This window comes from Oryx dammah, unplaced genomic scaffold (assembly GCF_014754425.2).
Source record: "Oryx dammah isolate SB20612 unplaced genomic scaffold, SCBI_Odam_1.1 HiC_scaffold_1, whole genome shotgun sequence".
NCBI lineage: Eukaryota > Metazoa > Chordata > Mammalia > Artiodactyla > Bovidae > Oryx > Oryx dammah.
The window spans coordinates 93,800,351-93,810,827 of record NW_024070185.1 but is presented as its reverse complement, the minus strand read 5'-3'; the positions used below and the strand labels follow the sequence as shown (position 1 = coordinate 93,810,827).

The 10,477-nt window shown below is 41.9% G+C and overlaps 1 non-coding gene across 1 annotated transcript; it reads left to right on the top strand.

Moving 5' to 3' along the window:
• Positions 1 to 5,975: 5,975 nt before the first annotated feature.
• Positions 5,976 to 6,080, top strand: LOC120867741. Its single transcript, XR_005721984.1, has one exon. It is a non-coding gene; the product is annotated as a U6 spliceosomal RNA (small nuclear RNA).
• Positions 6,081 to 10,477: the final 4,397 nt, after the last annotated feature.

Here is a 10,477-nt window from a genome sequence, read left to right as displayed (position 1 = left end):
GCGCACCACAACTAGAGACCAGCGCCCACTCACTGCAGCTAGAGAAAGCCTGCACACAGCAACAAAGACCCAGACAGTGCAGCAAAAAAAAAAAAATAAAACCTCTCTCTGGACAAGTCAGAACTAGAGAACGTCCTCAGTACCTGCTTGGTCCATGCCCTATGGTAACTCTGACAACAAACTGCAGGGAGTCCAGTCAGCTTGCGCTACATATTTATTTTAACCCCAGAAAAAGTTTAACAACCAAAATAAAATCATAGTGCCTTGAAAAATAAAAGAATGTCCATGGCTGATTTTATTACTGTTATTTCCTAGAACTCTAGGCAGCCTACTCAGGATTCCAGGATTCCACAGAGCACAATTTAAAATCCTTTGTCCTCAGTCAGGCTGACCTTCCAAAAACCAGGTGGGCACACTCTTTATTCCCCTAGCAGCAGTAGCAGGGAGATACATCAAAGGAGAGTGAGCTAGGCTTCATTACGGGAGCTCTGAGGCTCGAACTGGGCCTCCCAGAGGGTCCATGTGGACTTATAAATAGATGCAGTAAAAGAGTAAATAATGAATTTGTGCAATTGGAGGAAAAAGCTCTAAAGCAGTTCTGGCGATGTGGAGACAACCATTTAAAAAACAGTGCCTGTGCACGCATCTCACCCGGCAGATATAATGGCTTCATATACATTCATGAGCTTTGGTCTCCCAACTCTTCCTCTTTTTCAATCATAATCACAAAAGACAAAGAAAAAGTGAGAGGGGAGAGAAAGACAGATAAACTTTAAGGCTCCGAACTGCAAACACAACCTACAGTTTGTAAATTGCTTGGAGACCTTTGGAGGGAGAATCAAGGAAATGAAAAGTAGAACATACAGGAATATTGCTGTTTAGGGGAAAGTCTCTGCTCTGGGCATAAAATCTTTTCTGGAGAATGGCTGAGAGGCACAGCCTGAACGCAAGATTGCCTTGTATAAAGGATGTGCCTTGTTCTTCACGCTGCATTCCTCTGTCTGCCTCCTGTGGCTGTCTCCAAGGTCATTTACTCGTGCAAGTACCAAGGCTCTATGGTTTTAGTGATATGAAAAAACAAGGGCCCAGGAGTTCTGGCTCTGCTTGTCAGCTTCTGTTATCCCAACCCTCCCAAGTAAATCTTTTTTTAAAGTGAGATATAGTTGATTTAAGGATATTACATTAGTTTCAGGTGCAGCCCGGGTGGGGCAGTGGTTGAGAATCCTCCTGTCAATGTAGGAGACGCAGGTGGCATCCCTGGGTCAGGAAGATCTCCTGGAAGAGGAAATGGCAACCCACTCCAGCAGTCTTGCCTGGAAAACTCCATGGACAGAGGAGCCTGGCCGGCTACAGTTCCTAGGGCCGCAAGGAGTCAGACTTGACTCAGCAACAGCACACACGGGCCAGGTCGCTCTTCTGAGAGGCCAACCTGCTACCAAGTCAGGGGGTCTCAGAGCTCGAACCATGGAGTCTGATTTCCTGAGTTTAAATCCTAGCTCAGCCACTTTTTGTTTAACCTGCACTTTCTTCCATAAAAGAGTTAAGGTCATCTGCAAAAAAAAAAAAGGCTTTTCAGTTTTGTGCATTTATACACGTGTCGCCTGGTGATTTGGGTAGGGGAATTTATTGTTTTTAGAAATAAACACGCATACACACACAGGGAGGAAGTCAGCTGCCAGTAACTTGAGGTCAAGTTATTGTTATGTACTAGGGTCTTGTGTCCTCAAAGGCAAGTGCACGGTCTAACTTCAGCGGGAAGGAATTCAGCAGTGCGGCCGAAAGGGATGAATGAGAGATCACAGGCCAGCTTCCGTTTCCACACCAGGCTATGTGCTTAGACCAAAGGCAGCCGACAGGCAAGCAGCCAGCTCAGCGGGGTCACGGGGCTCGGGTGCCCCTTCCCTGTGAGTGAGACTGACCCCAGGCCCTGGAAAGCTGTTAGGGGGCTCAGGGCTGCCAGAGGAGCAGCTCTTCAGAAGAGATGTGAGATGAAGGTCGTACCCATTTGTGTTGAGCCCTGGCCTCGCTGCAGCGCTGAGTAGCCTTGGCCCAGGGCCAGCTTGGATAATTACATTTCACCTGCCCAGACTCCCCCATGGCTTCCCCTGAGAGGCGTATTCCTCTTCCACGGCTGCCGTGATCCAGAACATAAATACTCTCTCAAAGGCAGTATTCTATGCCTGGGCAGCTGAGGTTTAGTTCCTTAAAAGGAAAATCCTCTTGTAACTACATACTTACTCTCATTCCTTCATTCCTTCAGCAAATAGTTATTAAGCAGCTACTTAATAAGTGCTAAGCACAGTGCGGAGAGCTGGAGTGAGGAAATGAGTAAGACAATAAATTCTCTGGCCCTGAAGCAGCTCAGTCTAGCAGGAAAACCATCAGGATGAATGGTGAATGTCTTTTAAAATGGAATCTACCTGGAGAACCAAAAAGAAAGATTCCAGATCTGCACAGAAGAGTTAAGGATTGTTTCCAGTGTCGGCGATGTGGGAACTGAGCTGTTAACTAGAACCTCAGTAAGCAGATAATGAATAAGAGCATGCAGAGCAGTGGACAAGAGGATATGCAGAGCAAGAGGGTATGAAAGAGCTTGGAATTGGCAGAACCAAAGACAAGAGTGACAGGAGTATACAGTATGAGAGGGGTAAGAAGAGGAGGAGGCTGGAAACAGAGTCCCTGGTAAGAAGTGAAGAGCCTGGAATATTACAGTAAGAATGTGTTTGCAGCACTTGAAGATTTTAAGCCTCGGAGCAACCGGTCCATCCATGTTTATAAAGTCACTCTGCAGCAGTGTGGAGAGGAGAGTGGGGAAACTAAAGAGCAAAGATCAGAAACATCAAAAATATGGCACTCTTCTCCTATACCCAATAAGAGGCAGTGGGAGAGAGGGGCAGACAGATATGTGTTCAGGATGGGAAATCAACAGGTTCCTAGTGCCTGGTGGGATGAAAAGTGAGAGAGTAAAAGAACCTAGAAGAGTGGGCAGCTGGGTGGATGGTGGGACTATTAACCAAGATGCCACAGGGAGGAGGCGGGGCAGGGGGCATAAAGGGCTCGGGTGGGGCCACAGAAGGCAGCCACGAATGTAGGTCTGGGCTCATGAACTCACAGAAGTTCTCCGCAAGCACCGTTGCATTTTATCAACAAATTTATCTCTGGAGGTTCTACACCTGGGTCCACAAACCTGAGCTACCAATCCCTGAGAGGGCATGTTAAAACACATATTTCTGGGGCCCATCCCAGAGTTTTAGAAGGTCTAGGGTTCCCTCCCCAAGAATTATATTTCTAACAAATTCCCTGTGATGTTGATGCACCTGACCTGGTGTCATGCAAGAACCTCTACTCTAGACTTCTGTATGGGCTGTTTTACCCTGCTTGATCTGAGATTGTCTCTGGGTGGGTGAAGATGATCAAAAATGTTCCTTTTTACCACCAGAATTTCAAGGATTCAGTTATAACCTTTAAGAACAAGTGTTTGTATTTAGTGGTGCTTAATCTCCCTTTTTTTTTTTCTCAAATGACAGGGTTTTAAAAAGTGTTAGCCAATAATAGGTAACTTTTTTTTTTTTTAAGGTCAGCTACATGCCAGGCATCATGCTAAACATTTTTCATACACTGTCTCATTTAGTCCCATGGAAGTGAATACCATTACAATTCCCATGTCTCAGGTGAGGATAAGAGTAAGTGAAAGTCACTCTCTATGCAACCCCATGGACTATACAGTCGATGGAATTCTCCAGGCCAGAATACTGGAGTGGGTAGCCTTTCCCTTCTCCAGGGAATCTTTCCAACACAGGGACTGAATCCAGGTCTCCCACATTGCAGGATTCTTTACTAGCTGAGCCACCAGAGAAGCCCAAGAATCCTGGAGTGGGTAGCCTATCCCTTCTCCAGAGGATCTTCCTGACCCAGGAATCGAACCAGGGTCGCCTGCATTGCAGGAGGATTCTTTACCATACTGATAATAGTTAAAATCAACCCAAGGTCAAGTTGTTATTAAATGGCAGATTTACTAGAGTCTATGCTCCAAAACTATAGCTTACTGCATCCTTTAGCATCCCGTATTTTGTTCTATAAAATAGGTTAGCTATTCCATAAAACAAGACCAGAATTTTTCCACATCCTATTATGTCATTAACCTACAGTGCTTTCCTGAATCTGTTTGCAAAAATCTGCCAGGACATAGCTGGCAGACACGATGGAGTGTAACAATCATCTTTCAGCTTCTTAATAACCCTTGTGCATTGAACAATCAAGAAAATGGAAGGGTCAAGTGGAAGGCAACGCCCTGTAGGGCTATGATTGTGTTTGAGGATTTTCTGTGATGATGCCTGGGGGATATATGGGCATTCTCAGCATATTAAGAGTGTAAGAACCTCTCACAACATCTGTTCCAACAACATCTCTAGACAGTACATGCAGTATCATCCTTAAAAGACAATGTTCAGAAAGCCCTAAGCCATTGTTAAGATTTTTTTTTGGCCACCTCCAAAGAGGAAAGCAAACAAAGCAAGCAATTCAAGTCCCAGCTCTCTATATGCAGCTCTATTGGTTATTTAGAATCGAGTAGTTATTTAGCCACTAGGTTACATGCCTAAACTGAGACAGAATGTGCCCTATGAGACTATACAACATCAGAAATCTGTGACCTAGGACTTCTCTGATGGTCCAGTGATTGAGCCCATTGGCCAAGTGCAGGGGACACAGGTTTGATCCCCGCTCAGGGAAGAGTCCACATTCTATGGGGCAACCAATCCCATGTGCCACAACTACGGAATCCACATACTCCAGAGCCCAGGCACAAGAGTAGCCCCTGCTCACCCCAACTAGAGATAAAGTCTGCGTACAGCAACAAAAACTCAGCCCCCCCAAAAAAAAATTGTGACCTGTACACCAGGGTTATTTTAATGTAAATTCCTAAAAGCTGGGGATTATGAGTATGGTTGCTTGAGGAAGCCACGTGGACCAGGACACCCCTCTTGTGAGGACATGAAACTCTTTAAAGGGCATACGTGAGTGCCCTTCTGGAAAAGACTGCGCTAAAGAAAATTTCAGGAGGAGGACCCTCCCCAAACTGTCCCAGAACCAAGGCTGACCACAGTCCGAGGTTCACCAGCAGGGTTCCTGGGATTAGGTTTCTTGTCATAGGCAAATTCCCAAGGTAAGCCTTCATATGTAAGCCTTCTCCCAAATCTGTCCATATTACTGGATTTCAGTCTCAGCACGAACCTGGACTTGAATCTCAGTCCCTGAGGCTCAGGTCTGGAAGTCTACTTGATTCCAGGAGCCCTCCCACCCCGTTTACCAGGGCCTAGGCACTAGTATCCATAACAGTCCCACCACCAAAAATTATCTCCACACCTGCTGCTGGCTAATATCTTACTTCAGACTGGGCAGAACAGCACTAACAGAATGCTGCCTCCTGTCTGAATTCCAGCAAAATCTTGGCTTTAGCTCCTGCTACCTTGCTCCAGACACCATAACACTGCCTGTTGGACACAGCTGTGTCCAAGGCTGCTGCTAAGTCACTTCAGTTGTCTGACTCTGTGCGACTCCACAGACGGCAGCCCACCAGGCTCTCCCGTCCCTGGGATTCTCCAGGCAAGAACACTGGAGTGGGTTGCATTTCCTTCTCCAATGCATGAAAGCAAAGTCGCTCAGTCGTATCTGACTCTTCGCGACCCCATGGACTGCAGCCAACCAGGCTCCTCCACCCATGGGATTTTCCAGGCAAGAGTACTGGAGTGGGGTGCCATTGCCTTCTCCGGTCCAAGGCTGCTAGTTCTCACCAAATTCATCTCCTCTTCTTGGGCTCATAGTCCAGTCTCTTAAGTTAAATGTGGCTGTATCACTCAGTTTTACCAAAGGGAAGTGAGTCATGGTATTTCAAGTTCAGCTCATCAAAACCTTGTATGTGCCTCTTTCCCCTTCCAGGACAACCTTGAAAGTCATTTATTGAAAATGGCAAAGTTGTGCTCACTTTAGCAGTACATAAACTAAAAACTGAACTGATACAGAGATGAGCATGGCCCCTGCAGAAGGATGGCACCCAAATTCGTGACGCCTTTCACTTAACCTATAATGGAATATAATCTGAGGAAAAAAAAAAACTGAGTCACTTTGCTCCTAAAACACAATATTGTAAATCAACTATACTTCATTTTTTTTTTTAACTGCAAAGCTTATCAGCCTGGCTCTCTGAATGCCTGTGCAAAGCACTGTTCTCCACCAACTTGAAATGTCTTGAACTCTTGTTGGAACTGAAAATCACCTTGAATGTATTTGAGCCATTATACATTCTGGAAACTTTGGTTACTGCAGTTGGCGTAACCAACTAATACAAGTGGATCAACTCCCAATTCACTAAATACTCTTTATAGAGAATCATCCACGAGGACCCTCCTCCTTGATGAGTTAACCTCCCTGGCCCTGCACTCAGTCTCCGCTTGCTGGCTTCTCTTACCACGCATGGCTGAGATCCCAGCTTCTCATCTGCCAATCCCATCTAAATAAGCATGGCAGTCTATGAACTCAGGCATGAAAAAGCTGGATTTAAGGCAAGGAGATGAGGATGCATACACACGCACAGCCCTGAGCCTGTTTCTCTCAATCTGCTCATCCAGGAGTGGCTTGCCTGGTATCCCTCAGTGAGGGAATGCAACCCTGTAACTTTAGTTGTCACTCTGTGAAGAGATGACAGGATCCAAAATAATTCCAATCAACATATTACTCACTTCCTTTGCTTTTCTAGAGTAGTTTGTTGTTGTTATTGTTGTAATAGAAGATGTGGAAATTGCCTTCTTTAGGGTAATCAGGAACTTCTGAAACCAGATGGAACTTCTGTTAACCCAGGTTATAAACACTGTTAGTGGTGTTCTGGATCCCTATCTGAAATATACTCTTCTGGCCATGCTTGAGAGGCTTAGAACTTGAACCAGCAGAGTACAGAGATGAGACACAAGGGAGAAGCATGGGGAACACAGTTAAGACTAGTGAATTATCATGACCATGGGCCAATTGTTGCACTTTATTTGCCATGAAGGGAATTCCTTGATCAGAAGAAATGCTATGTGGAATACTATGATGTACAGAAGGCATTCTGTAAACCCAAGGATGATAGTTTTGGCAGAAGCATTGCATTCAGGGAAATCAAATCCATGTCCAAAGTGTCTGTTCCAGTAAGAGCAAAGTGCTGCCCCTTCCATGATGGAAGCAGTCCAATGCAATCAAACTGGTGCCATGATGAAGGCTTAGTACTGTTCTCTATGGCTGGCAGATTGGGCACTCAGCAGCATCTACGGCCAGGATGGCTGTGGAGAGAAGTCTATGTTGTTGAACTTATATATAACCTCAATATAAATTGTGGATTGGCCTTTCCATTTTTTGAAAAAAAAAATTATTGGAATTTTTATAGGGATTGCATTTGGGTCTATAGAGTGCTTTGGGACATTCTGTCATCTTAACAATATTAAAAGTCTTCTAATGCATGAACATGGGTTATCTTTCCATTTATTTAGGTCTCCTTTCATTTCTTTCAGTGAGGTTTTGTCTTCTTAAATTTGCTGAAATTATTTTGTGACCTAACATATGGACTATGGTGGAGAATGTTCCATATGCCTTTGAGAAGTATGTTCTGCTGCTGTTCAATGGAATATTCTGTATTTGTCTGTTAGGCCCATTTCATCTATAATGTTGTCCAAACTCACTGATTTCTTATTGATTTACTATCTATACGATCTATGCATTGTTAAAAATAGAGGACTGAAGTTCCTACTACTATTATAGTATTTCTTACTCCCTCAGATCTGTATTTGCTTCATATACTTAAGTGCTCTCATGTTGGGTGCATATAAATATATGTTATACCCTCTTAATGAATTGAATATCCTCTTAATGAACTGATCCTTTTATCATTAGTTATTGACCTTGTCTCTTGTTACTGTTTTTGACTTACAGTCTATTTTGTCTGATGTAAATATAGTTACCTCTGGTCTCTTGAGTTCTACTTACACGAAATATCTTTTTCTATGTTTCCACTTTCAGCATATGTGTATCCTTAAAGCTTAAGTGAATCTTTTACATGCAGCATATAGTTGGGTCTTATTTTCTTATCCATCTAGCCACTCTGTGACTTTCCACTGAATAATTTAATCCACTTACAAGTTATTTTTTGATGACTTACTAATCAAGTGAAAACTTACTAATGACATCTTATTGTTTTCTGGATGTTTTTTAGTTCCCTTATTCCTTTCCTTTTCTCTTGCTGCTTTCCTTTGTGAACTGATAATTCTTCATTTTGATATGCTTTGATTCTCAAATCTTTACTGTTAGTTTATCTACTGTAGGTTCTGCTTTGTGGTTACTGTGACGCTTACATACGTTATAGATAAACCAGTCTATTTTACACTGATAATGATTTATCTTCAATTATATACAAAACTCATGGGGTCACAAAGAGTCGGACACGACTGAGTGACTGAACTGAACTCATATACAAAACTACTCTTACTTTCCCTTTCATGTTTTCAATATCACAATTTACCTTTTTATATTATGTATTCATAAATTATTAGTTATTTTTAATACTTTTGTTCTTTAACATTTATATTAGAGTTAAGTGGTTAACACATCACTATATTACAGTATTAGGGTATTCTGATTTTGACTACATACTTACCTTTTCATGTATATTTTCACACTACTAATTAACATCTTTTCACATTTTCTTCATATTTTCATGTTGTTAATTAGCATCTTTTCATTTTGGCTTCAATAAGTTCTTTCAGCATCTCTTACAAGGCAGGTCACTGGTGAGCCACTCCCTTCAGCTTTTGTCTGGGAAAGTACTTATATTACCTTAATTTTTGAGATACAACTTTGCCAGTCAGATATTATTGGCTGGCAGTTTTTTCTTTCAGTTGCATAGATTTCCTTTCAGTTGTATATATTTCACTTTGAATATATCATACTACTCTCACATAGTCTGCAAAGTTTCTGCTGTGAAATCTCCCAGTAGGCCTATAGGAGTTCCCTTGTAAGTACAACTTTCTTCCCTCTTGATGCTTTTAAGATTCTCTTGTTGTCTTTAATTTTTGACAGCTTTCTCATAACATAATGTGCCTTGGAGAATATCACTTTAAGTTGAGATTGTTTGGTGACCTACAAGCTTCATGAATTTGAATATCCAAATTGCTCCCCAGATTTGGGACATTCTCTGCCATTATTTCTTTAAATAAACTTTCTTTCTTCCTCTACCTCTCTTCTTCTTCTGGGACTCCAATAGTTCACAGATTGTTTCTTTTTAATTTTGGTCAATTTCTACTCTTAGCATAATAGTAGCTAGTCATTTCCCCACCCTAGCCCTCTCGGGCATTCATACATGTGTTCCAGGAACAACCTGCACACAAGTTGCAGGAGCCAGGGCTGGCAAAAAAGATTGTCTTCCAAATATCAGGAATCTATGCTTTGCTTGCTGATTGATGTTTCTGATCACAAAAGTGCAAAGTAGGCAGCCATTTTTGTTTCACCCCTTCCCCCCGAATTAAATAATTTCTAGGGGATATGCAGGGCCAGTGCCCGTTTTCTTTTCATTTTTCTCTTTTCCCCCTTTTAGGATCCAGACATTAAAGGCTAGGATATTCAAAAATAATTGCATCTATGGAAGAAATGAGAAAGTGACTATGCATGCCCAGTAAAAGGCACAGGCTGAAAACAGACATGAGAAGACCTTATGTTTATACCTCAGGCTAATTCCTAACATAAAAATAATCTGCAACAAACACAAGACAAAACAAAACAATAAATTTCTTATAAACCACCAAACCCTAGGAAGGGAGAGAACCTGATTTGCATTTACAACATTATTAGATTCAAATGTCCAGCTGTCAACAAAATTCACAAAAGAAACAGAGAAGTGTGGCTCATTCAAAATAAGTAATCAGAAACTGTCACTGAAACAGACTCGTAAATCTGGTGGCAGATTTACGAGATAAAGACTTTTAAAAAGTCTTAAAGATGCTCAAAGAACTAAGAGAAGATGTGGAGAAGCCAAGACAACTATGTGTTAAAAAAAAAAAAAAAAAAAGGAAATATCACTAGATGGAAAGCTAAAAAACAAAAAGAAATTCTGCAGCAGAAAAGTACAACAATTGAAATTTAACATTTACTTGAGAGAGGCAATGATAAATTTGGATAGGCAGAAGAAATAATCAGCAAAACTGAAGATAGGACAATGAAAATTATTAGAGGAACAGAAAGAAAAAAGACTGAAAAGTGAACAGAGCCTTCTTGACTACCATCTAGCAGAACATTATCCACATTGTAGGAGTCTCACATGGAAAAGAGAGCAAGAAAGAAGAGACAGTATTTGAAGAAAAAAATGGCTGAAAACTTTCCAAATTTGATGAAAGACATAAACATTCAAGAAGCTCAATGAACTCCAAGTAAGATTAACTCAAAGAAACTCATACCAAGA